Source organism: Rhipicephalus microplus, chromosome 10 (assembly GCF_043290135.1).
Source record: "Rhipicephalus microplus isolate Deutch F79 chromosome 10, USDA_Rmic, whole genome shotgun sequence".
Lineage (NCBI taxonomy): Eukaryota > Metazoa > Arthropoda > Arachnida > Ixodida > Ixodidae > Rhipicephalus > Rhipicephalus microplus.
Window position 1 is genome coordinate 54,319,096 of NC_134709.1, and position 19,929 is coordinate 54,339,024.

Below are 19,929 nucleotides of genomic sequence, written 5' to 3' on the forward strand. Positions count from 1 at the left end.
TATTTTGTTATATGTTGGCGCTGTATGTGCCAAAACGATGAAAATAATAAATAGGGACTTAGTATTGTAAAGCGACAGAAATTTGTGCCCCTTGCTCTAAGCGCACATCCTCTAGCATTTCTCCGCCATTGAAACTTTGGCAACGTCGTTTAGCAGTATATTTTCTCCTGAAATAGCGTTGATAAATGCCCTGGCATCTGCCGTATATGTATTCACACTTACATAACGAAAGAGCGTTGCAAATGTCACGCGTTCATGAAATCAGCAACTAAGCTTGAAGCTATACAACAAAACGAACGGCTTTCAAGTTTTTTTACTTTTTGAAGGCAACGTAAAGAGTACTATAAATGGCGGAAGAATCAGTCGGGTAATTTTCAGATTCACAGCCTGACTTCTTTGATACCAATACCATGAGGAGGTATGCAATAATATTGCTAGTTTGCATGCTCTGTTTCGCTGGGTAAGTAAAATATTTTCTTATCTTCTTTTTTTCAAGCTTTGACTTATTCTAGAACTTATTACATATAGCCACTCAGTATTCTGCGCCGGCAAGCCAAGGCCAGCCTGAAATAGCGAACAAGACATATAAAAGGAGTCTTAGTTGTTCGATCAAGATACAAGTTTGAGCTGTTTCATCCTTATTCTTTCTCTTAAGTAGATCATTCCCAACTTTTAGTGAGAAAATTTCATTAAACAGTATGGTTCCCGACTAATACCCCAGCGTGGGCGTGAACCACAGATTCAAGGAAGTTGACACATTTGGGACTGTCTCACTGTTCTTGTTCTTTCTCTACGGCCCCTATAGTGCGTGGTAAACTGGTGAAGCGGGTGGGTAATATATGAACCGTATCCCTATGCATAGACAGAGCTAAATCAACGTACTGATGGTAACCACTATGCACCTTGCCAGCGGAAGTATCCGGAGACAAGCCCCTGAGTTAGAAATGCTCCAAGGCAGCCTGCTCCAACAAGCTCTACTGAAACGAACTCGACCGGTACGGATGGCACAGTACCGCTTTATTGCTCTTTGCTGACATCAAAACGCCGAATTCCTTTCATGGCGCTGGGCGAGAGTTGTCGAAGATTGGTTCATTCACTACAAGTTTGTTGCCGCGCACAACCAGAGGGACGACGCTAGGAAACGGCGGTACATCTATTTCAGTCTCTTAGACAGTGCACGTGTTTGGTACGAGAGCCAGGCACGTAAATTGACATCATAGAAAGGCTTCCGACATGGGCTCATTGAGGCGTTTACTTGCCCTGGCTATCTAGAGCGAGCTGAATGCGATCTCCTGTCCCGCATAGAAATGGTGAATTAAGGCATTGCAGTGCATGTCGAGGACATAGAGAAGCTGTTCGGTGGGCTTGTGTGCAGTCCCCGAAGACCATATTAGAATTTCTCACTGAAGCCATCAACATTGATATCACTCTTCAGCAACAGGCCAAATCATATGAACGGCATGTTAACGGTGCCTCAACTACGGACAACTCGAGAGCTTTCAGTGGCCACAGGAATTTCTTCCGAGAGCTGATACGCTCAGACACGTGAATAACCCCAAGTAGGGATAGAAACCCCTTGCGTGGGGTTGACAGTATTGATGAACAAAAACAAACAAACTTTAAAAGCTTTCCCTGTCTCCACCCTCCACGTTGTCGAGCGCTGTCCGAAATGAAGCTCACCATGCCCTAAGAGAACCGCCTTTTAAGAGAGATCATCTATCACCCAGTGCATTCCCCCACATGTCGTATGTTCAAGTTTTGCGGTAATCTATCAAATTTGAAATTCCGCTTTCCACCACAGCCACAGCCATGCTGCAGATGGTCCAAGTGGGCCCATATTAATAAGCCCATCGTCTGTCCTCTCGGAAATGACATGTCTGGTGTGTGCCATATCAACGTCACCTCTGCTTCCACTGTCGCAATAATCTGCACGTATTCAGACCGTGAGAGTACCGACGAATTCGATTTTGCAGATTTGCGGTAAGCTCACCGCCACCCAGAATGGGTCAGTCAGCCCTTGAAATCGAAGATTATATTGCTCAGAAGTGCGAAACCTCATTAGGCCTGCACCAATCACGCTCCCCAACACCGTGTCGATTTTCTCCTAGTCGCCGTACCTATTCGAGCACGGCGCAGGGTCGCTCACCTAGCCCATGCCCAGAAAAAACTAACCCCAGTAATCTTTGGGGGCGAGACCATTCAGACTGGAAAAGCTAATGGCCTTCACCGACATCGACGCTTGCGCGAATCGACGATCTTCCGACGACTACGTCACCAGCTGGTTCCGCAAAGATTTCCTTTGACATTTCAGTGCTGTTCCGTGATCATGAAATCAGTGCTTTATTAGACATGGTTCTGGATTTCTTTATAAGTGAAATAATGTCCACCTCCCTGAAGATACCTTGCGCCAATTAGCACTGCCGGTGGGCACACCGTCACATGACTCGGCGTTTCCACGGCATGAATATAAATTCGTTATTACGCTTTTATTGTCAGCTGGAGCATTCTTCGTCAGTGTCCTCGTGGCCTGATCAGAGGCATGGAATTTCTTCTTGGTGCTTTCATCGGCATTCGACAACGCCTTATCACGTTTTCAAGAAAGAGATCAACACCAGCGCATGATAGCAGCCATGATCGAATACGTCTGCGCGTAATGAACGATGCCTTCATGATACCAGCGCGTAAGTGTTGTGGATCAAGTGGCGTGTATCGGATTAGCATACGGTGTGATGGTCGTGAGAAGCAATCGATCCCCAAACTTTTCCAAGGAGTCTGCATAGCACGAAGCCTAGCAGACCTCCAAGAGTGAGATTCTTGTTACACACTTATGCTACAAGGGCAGACACCTTCTCCCGGATTCTGCCATCATCTAGGCCGACGCAGTAATCAATGTGATGGAGTGTTTTGCTTCCCTGGCGTCCGACAATGCCGAAGCACCTCCCTGCAGCATTGACATAAGTCCAACGATTTCTGACGAAAACAGGCGATGGCAGCATAACATGAAGCTAAAATTTTATCCTATACGGCAACAGCTGTACCACTTTGAACTAACTGAACGATGCACGATTCAAACACAGGTGAAAGAAATGCTTCAAGACGGAATAATAAAACCCTCAAGCAGCCCATGGTCATCGCCAGTTTTCTTTGTAAAAATGAAGGATGGTGCACTTCACTTCTGAGTCAGTTATACTAAGCTGTATAACGTCAAAAAGAAAGACGTGTACCCGTTGCCTTGGATGGATGATATTCTATACATGCTGAGGCGAGCAAATCGCTTCTCCTGAATTGACTTCAAAAGGGTTATTGGCAAATTTAAATCAATTTGCGGGACAGCATCCTGAGTTGCCAAATTTTTATGCATGCCATTGTGCTTCGTGATGGTGCCCCGTCACTTTTCACTGACCAAATGACAGCGTTTACAGGAAAACTGTTGGATGACATCTTCAAACTCAGTTACACAAGCCACCGTAAAACACCACCCCGAGACGAACGGCTTGGCAAAAAGGATGACCAAAACACTGGCGGATATGATCTGTATACATGTCGAGGGACAGCATAGAACCTAGTCGTATTCCGGCTGTACGTAACGTCTGCGCAAAGCACAGCAGCGCAGGAAGCGACAAGATTCGCACCCTTCCGCTTATTGACGGTTGAAACGTTCAAACCATGCTAGATGCCATGATTCCTATAGAAATCTATGAGCACGAGCAGTTGGCTTCTGGCGTCGAGGATTACATTCAGCGTGCCGAGGAATTTAGTCAACTTGCTTGCGTGCACATAACACCGGAATGTACAGATGCACGAAGATACAATATCCACCGTCTACCAATGAACCTGGTGACCAAGTTCAGGTTTGGACTCATTAGACGACGAGGTCTCAGCAACAAACATCTTAGCAAGTACTAAGGAGCCTAAAAAGTATTACGGTGGTTGGACGCGGTCAACTCTGAAGTTATTCTAGATGGAGGCTCGGCAATTCGCCAGCCCCGCTCATCACGCACAGAGCCTGACCATGTCATACCTTATACACTCACTTTATTGTGCCTGTGCAGCAACCTTTTTGTTGTCTTTGAGCTTGTCGGTTAGTTCTTGAGAACACTCTGAACTGTGCTAGTTTTTTCTTACTGCTGAACACACACGACATTTCTTTTCACGCGCATACTCACTGCAAGCTGTAAGAATCGTCTTTTTTGTTTTGATTTGTTCTTAATGGACCCCTTTATTGTACCCTTGTGTGTGAGCATCAAGTCAATGCTTCATTGAGAGGAGGAATAAAGCCACCTGGAGTTCTTAGCCGCAAGCCGCGGCAAGCCCAAAAGGGCGAAGAAGAGAAAGATGAGGGGTCTTAGCCCTCCGATCACGATACACATTCGTGTCTGTCTCGCTATTCTTCTGTTCTTGTCTCTACAGCCGCTAGAGCGTGACAACATTGTACTTTCTCTTAGCAATGCTAAATTTCGGCCATATAGTGCTTCAAATATGGTTTGAATGTTCGTAGCTTTTAGCGTCTGAAATGCACCTAGGCACTGTTATGGAGAGCCCCGAATAGTTTCGGTCAGAATATTCTTCGACAAAAGGTTACTGTATTCCTGAACTTATCACAATTCCTTTTTGGTGTGTCCAGACTCGAGGCAAAAAACGGCAAAAATGCCAATGCAGAAACTCTTCCCACTTGTCAACCAAATCACCCTCTGAACTTTTCTTGTCGCTGCCGTGGCTTGCCACGCAAGTAAACCACGAATCAGGGCTGCACCTTTTCTTCCTCCTCACACCACTGGCATCATAGCAAGCGCCCATACTTTCACTTACCTGTGCCACCCCTCTCTGCCTGTCGTGATGATGCTGCGTGCTTGAAGAATTCCCACTCTTGTTTTGCTATGCGACTTTGGTGCTGGCTGGGTAGACAGCGCATCGCTGGGTACCGAGAGGAGGCTTGTATAGGCGGTGCACGCCCATACGGCCCGCTTTCTACCAGTGCGACCGCAACTTCAAGATGCGATTCCGTTGGTGGGAGGGAAAAGTTGACGTTCGAAGTAAGAAAAAGGGAACGACAGTGTTGCGTGAGCGGTGGCTGGCGTGCAGGAAAGTGTCATGCCACCAGTGGATTCTAACGCTCATAAAAAGTACTTATTCGCTGGATTTCGTGCCGACCGGTTGAGCCCCCACAATCTCCGATGACAGCGCAGCTCTGGCCGGCTAGGCTCTACCTACGCCATCTCCTGACGCCGACAAAAGCTCTCGCTGAGTGGTGACCCGTCCTCGAACTCCTGCGACCGTGTCCATCTTCCTATCTACTCTTTACTTCCGTCGTTCGCTGGCCCTGCGCCTCGCTCTCTCCATTCTCTCTTTATCACCCCTCCCCCCCACCACCACCACCACCACCATCATCATCATCTTCATCATCATCATCATCACCACCACCACCACCACCACCACCACCACCATCATCATCATCATCATCATCAGACTGACTACGTCCACCGCAGGACAAAGGCCTCTCCCATGTTTCGCCAGTTAACTTGGTCCTGTGCTTGCTGCTGTCAGCAGCACTCGAGTTCGCACAGCTGAATTCTCCAGCAGCGTCTCATTCTCCGGCAGCGCCTCCTTTTCCTGCAGCGTCTCCGTGCTTGCTCGGGAAACGCTGCACGGCGTTAACGTGGACTCCGAGCCCTGAGCGCGTCCACTCGACGCGGTTGCCCATTGGTTCGATCAACGAATATCCAAAAAACAAAAAGTGAGCCTTCGAGCCGGGACCGCATACTAACGCATTGCCAGAGAGGGGAGAACGAGCCGAGATTCGAGCCGGGACCACAGAGCAACGCACCGCAGAGCGAGCCGAGACGCGAGTGGCGTCGGACGTATCCGATCGAGCTCCTGCACCGAGTCCAGTTTCCTTATAATTGTAACCACTGCCGACTCACCTGTAAATTAGCACAATACAGTTTTTCTTAAAATTTGAACCTTGCCTTGACTACATTCATTTAGACATCGCTGACATGGCGCAGCCGACGGGATGTGAATCGACCGAGCCGCATGCGGAGGAGGAAACGACGCCACGAGAAGGAGCGACGCCGCGCCGTACATCGTCTCGGGACTCCGAAACGACCATCGTCGAAAGCGTGTTCACGACCCTCGACCACAGCACGATGGCCAATGCAACGAAAAAGCAACTCGTCGACGAGCTGAGAGCACGAGGTCTACGGTGCTCTAGACGAAAGGACGAGCTCATCGCAAGAATCATCCGCGACAACATCACTCACCAAGCCCTAGAGTCGACGGACTCGTCAACGAAGGACCAGGCCGCATACGACGACGACAGGCAGGTGCACCTGGAGACACTGGCCGGCGACAACGCGAGGCTTTGCGCTGAACTGAGGAGCCTGCGAGCCCAGCTTTACCGTTCGACCACGAGTGAACGTGAGACGTTGCACGAAACCCATCAGAACGCTTCACTGCCAACGGAACGGGTGACGACTCCAACCCTCGGGCTGCACCATTCCGTCCCTGCTGACATAACGATGTCCTCGGGTTCGACGCGGCCGCCATCACTGAACGACGGCACCAACCAAGACGCGGCACGCCCCGCCGCGCCGACTGTTTGAACGCACGAGGGAGAACCTTCCATGGCCCAGATCCTCGCCGCGCTCGTAAACACAGAAGTCCTGCTCGCCAACACACTGTCGAGAGGTCCACCGACGACGAGCCCGATCCAGATTCATTTCACAAGCGACACGTGATCCTCAATCCCCTTGTTCGATGGGACGCCGCAACAAAGTGCTCACGAATGGATTACGCAAGTGGAGAGAATCGCAGCGCTCGCCCACTGGACGCCATCGCTGACGTTGGTGACAGCAGCAAGCCGCTTGACGGGATCTGCCAAGGATTGGCACAGCGCCTACGGCTCACAGTATGACACCAGGGAGCAATGGAAGGAAACGCTCATTCTCCAATTAAAACGAAAGCTGACAATGGAGGAGTTCCTAGAACTGCAGACGAAGCGACGCCTTCAGAGCCACGAGACCATCGTCGAGTACATGTACTCGAAGAACGCCATTCTGAACAAAGCGCCGTACCGTTTAGCAGAGAAAGAACGCATTTCCCTAATTCTCAGCGGCATTGAGGACGACATATGGGCCAACCCACTCGCAGCGCAGCTGTGTGGCACAGTAACCGAACTCATTGACAGAGCGGCTTTGCTCGAAGCGAGGCGTCGCACGACCGTGTGTGCCAAGAACGACAAGAAACCGTCCTCGTCTACAGCGAGCCGTGGTCAGGGTCCGAACCAGCGGGTGCCAGCCAGCAGCTCTGCCAACTTGCCGAAGGCCAACCCGCGCAGCGATTTCTCGGGAGCTCCACACCCGCGGCCCATCTCTGCTCGTTCGTGCTTCAACTGCGGCGACATCGGTCACCGGTTCCGTGATTGTAGAAAGCCAAAAACGCCAGCAACGATCAGAGTGGGCGAAAAACGAGCGAAGAGGGACAATAGCAGCCACGAAACAGGGACTACGTCACCTAGGCAAGCGAACTGCTTTTTGCATTCGACGGGGGGCACATTACCAATAGTGTCCGGTAATGCTAACAACCAACCCGTCCGCGTGTGCATTGACAGTGGCGCCAACTTTTCCATCATGAGTGCCAATGTCTTGACGGACGACATTCCCACGCACGCATGGGTATTGCGCGAGAACATTAAAGTTCTCAGCCGCAGCATATGCCCAACTCTCACTGCAACGCTTGATGTGACACTGGGCACCACGAATGTGCGACTCGAGGACGTCGTGGTAACGGAACTGCCCAGCGGCATCGACCTGATTCTGGGGTCAGACTGGTGACGAGTCGCGAACGTCGACGTAACGTTTCACACGTCAAACGATGTGACTATCGATCCAGTCGAGCGCTCCGGAAAATTTTCATCGTCCGAAGTGCCACCCCCGAAACAAGGCACACCACACCGCACCAGGGAAACGCTTATTGCGACGTTCTGCCGGCAATCGGGCGAGAGTGTTTCCAAAGACGAAGGGTACGTGCGCCTCAACACGAAATGTCCCGCACCCGACGAAGACTTCACGAGTCTAGTGGAAGACGCCACACGGAAGATAACGAAGGATGCCACCGAGGCAGAGAAGGAACAACTTCACGCAATTCTGTTAAGGCATCACCAAGCGTTCACTTCCAAAGGCGACACTTTGGGCGTGTGTCCTCACACCGAGCACAGCATCGAACTCAGGGACAATATACCAGTGTCATCGAGGCCGTACAGGTGCTCACCGGCTAATCGCAAGTTCATCCGAGAACAGGTGAATGACTACCTCTCCAAGGGCATCATAAGGCTGAGCGAAAGCGAGTACGGTGCTCCAACGATAGTCATCGACCAACCGCACCACCCGACGACTCCACGAAGAATGGTACACGACTATCGCAAGCTCAACGAGAAATCCATCAACCCTTCTTATCCAATGCCCATCATGGAAGACGTTATTGACTATGACATGTGTGACGGATCGGCTTACTTCACTGTGTTGGACGTGAAGACAGCATTTCTGACTATACGAATGAAGCCGGACGACGTACACAAGACCGCATTCCTCACTCCAGTCGGAAATAACGAATACCTTCGAATGGCCTTTGGGTTTTGCAAGGCCCCTCAGACCATGCAATGAGTCATGCGTCGCACGTTCGAGGGCTTACCTAGGGCAGCTACGCACATGGACGATGTCGGGCAGGGAGCCACAACAGTGAGGGAGGCTTTGGATTTGCTGAACGAAGCACTCAGGAGAGTCGTGATCAACGGCTTGAAGATGGATCTCCGGAAATGCCAGTTGATTCAAGACAAAGTATCATTCCTGGGTTACGTGATCTTCGCCGAAGGACGAACACTGGACGAATCCAGAGTTGCCGCTGTCGAGAAGTTCGAGCCGCATCGCAACGCAAAAAGCTGTACTCCTTCCTGCAGTTCGCTAACCACTACCGAAAATTCATACCGGAGTTTGAAAAAGTCACGCACAAGCTACGGCACCTTCTGGCGAAGGAAATTCCTTTCGTATGGACTGACGCTCACGAAGCAACCGTCAACGCCATAAAACACGCCTTGAAGAACCTGCCGATTTTGGCGAGCTTCCGCCCAGACTGCCTGACTAACGTTCACGTCGACGCTTCGCAAACCGGGCTGGGTGCGGTGCTTTCTCAAACTCAAGACAGAAAGGAGCGAATCATACAGTACGCAAGCAGATCACTAAACGAGCACGATCGTGGTCTACACTCTAATATGCTCGAGTGCATGGAGCTCCCCTGGGCAATCACTGAGAAGTTTTCGGTCTACCTGAGAGGAGGCCCTCGTTTTACAGTGTTCACGGACAACTTCAGCTTGTCATACCTCGTCCAGAAGGGAGCCATCAACCGCATATTTGCGAGGTGGACGCTCGACTTAGCAGAGTACACCTTCGACGTCAAGCACAAGCCAGGACGGCATAACTCAGCTGCTGACGCACTCTCGAGGCTGTCGAAATCTGCAGAGGCTTTCGACCAGGGCGTTTCGACCCGAGACCTCCACTTCTACGCAGTAGTGGTCGGCAAACACAGTCGCCTACGCGAGTTTCAAGAGAGGGATACTGACTGCAAAAGATTTCGGGAGGAGGCCAAGCACAAATCTTCAGACTAAGAGATCGAAAACGACATACTGGTGAAGAAATCTCTCGAGGGAGGACGGGTCTGTCGGAGGATGATTATTCCCGCTGCCCTCCGAAGCAGTGTGATGATCGTTTTCTACGACAACGGCCACCTAGGCGTCGAGAAGACAAGAGACCTGATCCAGCGAAAGTACTGGTGGCCATCGATGAGAAAGGACATACGCGAGTATGTCCTGCCACGCGTGCCAGACTATCAACGCCCGCACGACACGGAATGAAGGTCGCCTCATCCCACGCGATATTCCTACTGAGCCAAACACGGCGATATCCCTGGATCACATGGGTCCGCTAAACGAGAAGGGAGACCACATCTTCGTGTGTATCGACCACGCCACGAGATACATGGACGCCGTAACCGTACTGAGCACTTCGTCCACGCACTACCTTGACTTCATGACAAACCGGTGGATTCCGCGATTTGGAGTTCCCAGCGTCATTATTACGGACTAAGCCAAGGGATTCGTGAACAAGAAAACCAACCCATTGCATCACAGACTGGGAATTGCTCATCAGAACTCCCCACCGTACTGGCCACAATCAAACGGACCGATTGAGCGAATGGTACGAACATTGAAACAGGTGCTACGCAAAATGCTAAACAACAAGGACAAATGGCAGAAGGAACTACCCCGAGCAACGCTAGCAATCAACGCCACGAAGCATCATCACAGTGGCCAAAGCCCATTTCGACTCATGCACGGCTACGACCCAAAACTGCCAGGAGAGCTCAACCTCGCCTCAGTCGAGGGAGACATCGACGAGTCTCATAGACTACACGACTTGGCAAGGGGTGCGTGCGGAGGCAAGAGAGAGGCTACTGCAGAGTCAGCGCAAAACAACGGTCCGATACGACAAGAAGCGGCGAACTCCGAGGTTCATAACGGGGGACCTCGTCCTGCTTGAGTTGAGCGCTCGAGGCACATTAGACCCTCACTATGAAGGTCCGTTCGGGATAACGGCCCTCGTGGGAGGAAACAGGGCCGAGATCCAAAGAGTACCCATCGTCAACGTGGAGCAGCTTCGTAGATATAAGGAGCCGCTCCTAGAAGTTACGGAACCATCGCCATCTAACGACACGCACGCCTGAGGACAGGCGCAATTTTCGGGAGGGCCGTTTCAGGGGCACTCGAGTTCGCACAGCTGAATTCTCCGGCAGCGTCTCATTCTCCGGCAGCGCCTGCTTCTCCGGCAGCGTCTCCGTGCTTGCTCGGGAAACGCTGCACTGCGTTAACGTGGACTCCGAGCCCTGAGCGCGTCCACTCTACGCGGTTGCCCATTGGTTCAACGAACATTCAAAAAACGAAAAGTGAGCCTTCGAGCCGGGACCGCATAGCAACGCATTGCCAGAGAGGGGAGAACGAGCCAAGATTCGAGCAGGAACCGCAGAGCAACGCACCGCAGAGTGAGCCGAGACGCGAGTGGCGTCGGACGTATCCGATCGAGCTCCTGCACCGTGTCCAGTTTCCTTATACATGTAACCACTGCCGATTCACCTGTACCTTAGCACAATACAGTTTTAGATGCGGAGCATCTTATACTCGCGCCTTGTAGTGCGCCGTCCGCGCCGTCCGCACCGCTTCTCGAACATTCGACAGCTGACGCGCGCGCATGCGCCGTCGCGCCGTCGCCCACTCTTCCACCATCTGTGCATCCCTTGCTCCTCTACACACCGCGCGCGCTTCACTCCTCCACCATCTGTGCACCCTTCCTCCTCTACACACCGCGTTCGACATCTACAATTCTCCTGATTCTCCAGTGGACGCGCATGTGGCGTCGCGCTTCGAGAACATTCAACAGCTGACAGTGCATGCGCCGTCGTGCTGTATATATACTCAAGGTCGGCGCTCGCTCGCTCAGTTGCCGCTCGTCGGTTGGTTTGTACGGCGCGTCGACGTTCAAGGTCGCGGTGAAATGAATTCCAACGAATCCACAAACACAATGATCGACGTCCCTTCGACCAGCGCCGCCCTTTCGCATACGTGTGTACGTGTTCACTCATTTAACACCCCCTCCGACAACCACGTTAACCAATTTAGCCATCGACCCAAGTAAGTCACAATTTAACACCCAATTTCAGAACCACGTTAACCAATTTAGCCATCGACCCAAGGAAGTCGCACTTTAACACCCCGTTAACCAATTATATGGTCCGCATCCTCCTCAGTGTTCCCCCGAGGGAAGCTGCGGGCAATTTTTTTTTTAAATTTGAACCTTGCCTTGACTGCATTCATTCGGACATCGCTGACACTGCTGCCAATTTATACCCGAAAACTTCTTAATCTCATCTGCCCACCTAACCTTCTGTGTCCCCCTAACCAGCTTGTCTTCTCTGGGAATCCAGTTAGTTACCCTTAACGACCAGCGGTTATCCTGTCTACGCGCTACATGCCCGGCCCATGTCCATTTCTTCTTCTTGATTTCAGCTATAATATCCTTCACCCCGGTTTGTTCCCTGATCCACTCTGCTCTCCTCTTGTGTTTTAAGGGTACACCTACCATTTTTCTTTTCATTGCTCGCTGCGTCATCCTCAATATAAACTGAACCCTCTTTGTAAGTCTAGAGGTTTCTGCTCCGTAGTTAAGTACCGGCAAGATATATATAAATACCTTTATATATACCTGCTAATGCTATCATTTTATTACCTCCTTAACCCCTTCCCTTGTCAGCTATTGTTGAGGTGTCGCACTATGGTGCAGACAGTTACGGCGCTCACTTTTCTCTTTTTTTTCTTTTAAGAATCACAAGACTAATTAGGCTAGCAGCTATCTCTTTTGAACGCAAACAGTATGAAACGCGGGTTTAAGGAAATACGGTCACTCTATGAAGAGAATCTGTTTTTGTGCTGTATGTCATCACCATTCCCAGTAAGGTTGTATTCACACGACGGACGTGATCGCGGACGGATCAGTTGCGTGGCACGTGGAGTGTTTCTGATCCCTCCAGAAGCATCATTTCCACGACAGCAGAAAATTCACGCTGCAAGGGAAAATTTCCAGACGTTTCCTCGACAATCCAAACAGCGATTGGGGCCTCCGTTGTTTCGTGATTTGCTCAGCGCGTATGAAAGCAGGGCTGACGTACAGTGACAAAGTTGGCAATCCGCAGTCTTGAATTCCGATTTTGTCGGTAGTGTGAATGTAACTTAAGCGGTGACGTCGCCACACTTATAACTGTTCAGTGATGTCTGTCGTGATGACGCATGCCTGATCCCACGATCGTGCCCTTATGATCAAAGTTCTTGGTTCCTGCTCGGGTGGCGCAGCCTTGTCCCCCTGTTCACTATCAGTGCCACTTCATGCTCCTTCCTACGACGAGAGACGGGCGAAGCGTTTGTTATGCTCGAAGAAATATCCCTGACAGTTCACTCAAGCGGGTCGATGTTAGGGAGCTATCGAACATTCGGGGCCCCAATGAACTAGAATCAAGGGCAGTGCGCGGGCACGGGATCAAAACAGCGTGTGGTTTTTGCATTGGGCATGTAATTTCTCTCAGTTGACGGTATCCGCAATGCCTACCTCAGAAGTTTCACGTGAAACAAATAGGGTGGCACCCAATGAATCGACGGCCTTCGGGCAAGACGAAACTCACCCGATTTTGGAGAAACAAATGAGATTAACTTCTATAAAAACAAAAAACGCTAGCGCATTCTGTCGTTCCCTCATATTTCACGCGTAAATGAAAGCGTGGCTAAAGATGAGCCTATCGCATCACATATGGCTGCTAGAAGAGTTCACAACATCACCCTTGCACTGAACTTCTTTGTTCATATAAAAACCAGGAACCTCTTTCTTAGTTCATTGTAAACCCCGACTAACAGGCTCAATAAACCACTAAGTGCAACTAAGTGCACTAGTGCACTTAGTGGATTGAGCTGTTGCTTTGTAATAACGATCTCAGCCATCTCCTTGCGCCTTTCAATTTGTTTTATCATAAAATGCTGCTTGCCTGGTACGCTGACTACAGGATAGTAACTAGAACGTTGTTATATTGTTAGCCTACGTCGTATATAATTTCACTTATTGAAACCGCCTGCTAAGAATAATTGTTCTCTTGTTGTGTGGAGATTAACGGCTGAGAATAGCTCTTTGGAGAGACCCATGCTTGAAATAGACAAGAACATTTTTTTGGCACTGTAGAGCTGTTAACCTGTGATCGTCAGCCGACCATACCGCTAATACACACTGTTTTTGCCAAGAACTAGCCAACGCGGTTATTCACATGGTCTATTCTGTGCACCGTCCTGACGCTGTCAGTTCATCTACCTCTAGCCACCCACAGCATCATCGCCGCCATGCTCCACGTAAACGTAACCCAAATGCGTAGAGGACGCCTGACGACAGGCGGATTCGCTTTCGATGTGAACAAGTGGGCACATTTCCTATCCTCGCCGAAGCACCTGGACATCACCGTTTCGGGCAAACTCAAGCTTCCCCAACCTCCACTCACCAGTTCATCTGTATGGCCAGGAACTACCATGGCGTGATGGCTCAGCTAATCACGACCCGACCACTACGACCACTGCCCAGTACAGTCACTCACCTTCACCTCGACGTAAATTTTCCAGGTCTCCGCCACCACCTCGTTCCCCATCACAATCCTCTGCCCTGTGGTTTTCTTCGTAAAACTAACGGTTGCAGCTCCTGGAGGTGACGCTACTGATACGACTTGCTCTGCGATTCCTCTGTTGACGCTCCCGGCCAATAGGAACCTGATCGACATTGAAGTGAACGGTTATCTGTTAAAGCCTTGGTAGACACTGGCGCCCATAGTTCTGTGATGAGCCTGCACATTCGTGACCGATTAAAAAATTCCTTACTCCAGCCCGTTCATGCAGTGTTCGTGTTGATGCAGTGTTCGTGTTGCTGATGGTGGTACAGCTTCTATTATTGGGGCCTGTACTGCGCGCGCTACTGCATCGCCAGCCGTCCAACTTCAGTTTTCTTCAGTGTTATGTCTCACTGCACTAATGATGTGATCCTCGGTCTTGAATTTTTGTCCACTCATTCCACCCTCGTCCACTCTTCAGCTGGTACTGTGCAACTTGTGCTACCGTGTCCGATTGATCCGCCCAGTCCTCCCCGAGCTCGCATGTGCTCTGCTGAGCATGTCCGTTTGTCACCGCTAACTGTGACCTGCATCACCGTAATGCCCTCACCATCTGTATCCGATTGGAACTATGTGCTCGCGCCCATCACATCCATTCTTTTGACTCGCAGTGTCACCTTACCACACAGTGTTATTCAGTTACATGCAAACTGTGCCTTCATTCTTGTGCTTAACTTTGCTCTGTGTCCACAAGTGCTCCCACGTGAAATTGCCCCCGCAATGCTGACTTCCTTTGACGAATGCGTTCTCTCTGCTCTGTCTTCGAACGATGCTAGGCACTGTAGCTACGTGCATGCTCGATCTTCGCAAGCAATCCCGTCTGCTGACGTTAAAAAAATATCGCGTTAGACCTTTGGCCGCATCAACCTGACGAACTCCTTCACGCCCTTGAGTCCCACTTAGACGTATTTGATTTTTGTGATCGTCCGCCAGTTTAAACCACTGCTGTAACGCACCGCATTGCTACCGGCGATGCCTCCCCTGTCCATCAACGGCCATACCACGTATCTTCAACCGAGCGTCACATAATTCAAGCAGAAGTAAGCAAAATGCTCGCGAGAGACATAACTGAGACTTCATGTATTCCTTGGGCTTCCCTTGCAGTTCTTGTCAAAATGAAGGACAGCACTTGGCGATTCTGTGTTGACTACCAACATCTGAATAAGATCACTAAAAAAGACGTCTCCCCGCTACCACGCATAGACGACGCCCTGGATTGTCTTCCTGGCGCTTAGTATTTTTCTCCTAATGATCTAAGATAAGGGTACTTGCAAATTCCTGTCGACGACATGGACCGCGAAAAGACCGCTTTTGTCACGCCCAAGACCCACCTCGACCACCTATCCTCAATACTGGCTTTCTTTTCCTAATGCCGGTCTCCAACTAAGCTCGTCAAAGTGCCACTTCGGGCGCCAGCAAATAACTATGTTGGGCTACCTCGTCAACTCTTCCGGTGTACGGTCGGATCCCAATAAAGTGCGAGCCATGTGCATTTTCCCCGTTCTGACCTGAACTAAGAAAGGCAGCAGCTTTCTCAGTCTGTGCTCGTACTTTCGACGTTTTGTGAACAACTTTGCTGAAATAGCCCGTCCTCTCACAAACCTACTGACAAAAGATGTCTAATTCACATGAGGTGCTGAGCAGGCCAAGGTGTTCTCTACACTTATTACAATGCTAACAAAACCACCTTTTCTGGCCCATTTCGACAATGCCGCCTCTACAAAAGTCCGTACCGATGCCAGTGTCCATGAAATTGGTGCTGTTTTGGTCCAGAATCAAAGCGGCTGCGCCCGCGTTATCGCCTACGCCAGCCGTCTCCTCTCACAGGCGGAAAGGAACTGCTCAATCACCGAAAGGGAATGTTTCGCTTTCGTTTGGGCAGTAGAGAAATTTCTACCCTATTTACATGGTCGATATTTTACCGTCACAACGGATCACCACGTACTTAGCTGGCTCGCATCCTTGAAGGACCCCACCGAGCACCTTGGTTGATGGACATTACAATTCCAAGAGCGTAAATACTCGGTGTTCTACAAATCTGACCGGTTACACCGTGATGCTGACTGCTTATCTCGGAATCCAGTGGAACCACCAGAGGCGTTACATTAAGCGCCATAAGTCCTGTGTCTCTCTGCTTCAAGCAGCATCCGTGAGGAACAGTGCCGAGATCCTGTCTTACATAACATTATCGAGAAGCTTTATTGAGGGGCACTCGATCCGTCTACTCGATTGTTCCTGCTCAAGGATGGCACGTTGTACTGTTAAAACGTCCGCCCTGATGGGCACGAATTGCTCCTTCTGGTACCTTCCCACTTACGTAGAGCGTGATCGGCGAGCTCCACGACACTCTCACTGCCGGTCACCTCAGACTGTCTCGGACGTATGACTATGTACAGCGTCGATTTTACTGGCCCAGTCTTTATCGCTCCGTCCGCAGCTATGCGACCAGTGTCAATGCCGAAAAAAACATTCTATGAGCTGTGCCGGGTTTCTCCAACCACTTGACGTTCCTTTGACACCTTTTTTCGACTCGGTCTTGACCTCCTACGCTCTTTCCCTGCGTCCACTTCTTGGAATAAGTGGAAAGCTGTTGCGACGGATTACACAACCAGGTGCAGCATAGCACGGGCTCTACCCACCAGCTGAGCCACAGACGTTGCCGATTTTCTCCTGCACGACGTCATTCTTCATCATGGCGCCCCACGCCAACTCCTCACAGATTGTGGGCACTATTTCCTATGCCGAGTTGTCAACGACCTGCTTTATACCTGCGAGAGAGAGAGAGAGAGAGAATCAACTTTTATTATTAACAAATATACACTGAGCCTTCCTTGGGTGGGGCCCTCAGACCAGGGCTCAATTGCCTTGCTCGACACTGCGAGCCCGCTGGACCAGCTGCTGCTGTTCCTGCCAGCGTAAGCTGAGCAGTGCAGACTCCCAAGAGGAAGGGGTGGTGTTGAGAATAGGAGAAACGCCCGGGGCAGAACATTCCCACGTGGAGTGGTACACTGTCGGTACGGATTCACAGAAGGGGCAGTAAGAGGGGTAGAGAGTCGGATGAAAGCGATTTAGCATATAAAGGCAAGGAAATGAATTGGTCTGTAGTTGCCGCCAAGCGACAGCTTCTGCTCTGTTAAGCGAAATATGAGGGGGAGGATACGTATAACGGCTTCGTCGGTAGTACTCCAGCATAGCGTTGTAGTTTAGTGGTTCTATCGATGCATCGTCTGCATTGGACTGCTCTTTAAAGGAGCCCGGCCAGTCAGCTCTCGGGCAACCACAGGAACACGTTCATTACCATGGAGAGAGGCGTGTCCAAAAGTCCAGAGGATACGCACAGGACGTAATGCGGATAATGAGACAGAAGAGAGTATATTATGTGTATGTGCAGCCTCAAGCCCTTGCATGACAAGCAGCTTGTGAATCTGTTACAATAGTGACAGGGAAGCCATGTGACAGTGTTGTAGCGTGAACAATTGCCAGAGTGAGAGCTCCCTCTTCTGCCAGACCACTGTCTGTAGTGCGAAGTGTGGCAGAAGCCACAAGGACATCTGTGTCGTCCATCACGGCTAAACACATAGCTGTTTTCTCTGGATAGCATGCCCCATCAGTATAAATGACTTGTAAGTCTGTGGTATCATCACCAAAGACGCGTGTCATAACCTGAACTAGGGCACGTCGACCACTGGCGTGGCGAAAGGGATTCATATTGCGTGGAATCGGAGGCACTTTGATGAGTGTGCGGAAAGTAAAAGCAAGTTTATGTCGCGGCACTTGTGCGGGTTTTTTGGGAATCGGGTAGCCAAGACGAGACAGGATGGAGCAGCCCTGACGGGTCTGCGTGAGCCGTTGGAGCTGACTGCTGTGCTGGGCCTCGATGAGTTCGGTTACGGTGTTGTGGACTTCTAGTTGAAGGAGGCGTTGTGTAGATGCGTGTGGAGGCAAGCCAAGAGCCGCCTTCACAGCTGTCCGTAGAAGGATGTCCATCTTTTTGAGTTTAGCTAGCGTGAGATTGTGAGAGAAAACATAAATATACAGCAGCCTTACAGCCGCAAACTAACTGACTGGCTGAACGATTCAACCAGACTTTAACTGATATGCTCGGTATGTACGCATCGTCCGACCACCAGAACTGGTACGTTGTATTGCCCTTGGTTAGGTTTGCCTATAATTCCTCACGCCACGATGCAGCTGGTTTTTCACCTTTCTATCTCGTGTTTGGCCTTAATAAAACTTTACGGTTTGACACCCCCTTTCCGACAGACGTCGACTCGACGACCGAATACGCCCGCGATGTTATCACCAGAGCTCGAAAAGCACGAGAAGTTGCCCGTCAGCGCCCTTTGGCATCGCAAGATCAGCAGCGGCAGCGTTACAGCTCCCATCATCGCCAATTTTTCTTTACTCCGGGTTCTCTTGTGATATTGTGGACTTTGACTAGGCATGTTGGACTTTCTGAAAAACTGCTTTCTCGCTACTCGGGACCCTACCGCGTATTACGCCAGCTGACAGATGTGACCTATGAGATAGCCCTGCTCGAGTCTTCCTCCTCTTCCCCTTCACTGTCTACAGACATTGTTAGTGTATCTCGTCTTAAGCTTTACAACTCGGTAACATCATAGAAAGCACAGAGACGGTGCTTCAGCACCCCGCGGTCATGTTATGAGATAATGTCCGACTAAAGCAGTTAGATAGGCGCCGAGAAAGACGACGTAATTTTGGTGTAGGGCACAGCTCTCATCATCACAGCTCTTGTTCGCCATCTTGGATTGCGCGTTGACGCTGTGTTAGTATATCTTCAAACGCCTAGTTCCCGTGTCCCTTCACGTAACATTATTTACGCGATTTCTTTCCTGATATCAAGGCTGCCGAAGGCCAGTTTGAAATGAAGTTTCAAGCACCGGGGTGGCTCTGTGGTAGAAAACAGTGCTGGCACGCAGGAGACCGGCGTTTGAATTTCATTGTGTTCTGGATGGTCTTTATTTACTTCTTTTTTGTATTTGCTTTAATAGTGCTTACTACCACCAGTAGTGGCAGCGGCAGACAACTGCGGCGCCCGCGACCCTTATTGTGATCTCAAAACAGCTTTCACTGTAAAACTTCTTTGTACATTTTCAGTTGGCCATCCCACGGTGCTCATGGGGAACCTGCAGCAGCGAGATCAATAAATTGTCGTAAATTTGTGAGTATTATGCTGAAACTTCCTTATTACTTTCATTGTAAACATCATATTTCCAGTCACAAAGTCAAAAAAGTGACAAAGCGAAATTGCTCGCCGATGCTACCAAGCTGGAGCTTTTCCACCCGAATAGGAAAAATGGTGAAAGTGAAGTTTGGCGTGGGCATATCTAACTTATTAGCCTTCTTTAACTCTGTCATGTTGCGAAACTGTCCTTCTTAGCTATTTTTTTTCCTCCGTAAAAATCGGACTTTGAACGACGTGCTCAGCAGCGCAGTAGTGGTGTTGCTGCAAGCAACAACGGCTATGTGTAAAACACTGAAATGTAACAATAAAAGTCTACATGTCACGAGAAATAACACTTGTAGTTACGAGAAATAACACTCGAACGAAAAAAAAAACGGCTGCAAATGAGAGATGGAAGCTTGCGATGAAAAAATCAGTAAACAGGTGTTAAG

The 19,929-nt window shown here is 50.0% G+C and overlaps 1 long non-coding RNA gene across 1 annotated transcript in view; it reads left to right on the top strand.

The window, feature by feature from the left end:
• Nucleotides 1-351: 351 nt before the first annotated feature.
• LOC142774395 (uncharacterized) overlaps nt 352-19,929 on the top strand; it is a 40,078-nt gene continuing 20,500 nt past the window's right edge. The window contains exons 1-2 of the long non-coding RNA XR_012886377.1: nt 352-460; nt 19,411-19,474. This is a non-coding gene — a long non-coding RNA (uncharacterized LOC142774395). The remainder of the gene's footprint in view (nt 461-19,410; nt 19,475-19,929) is intronic.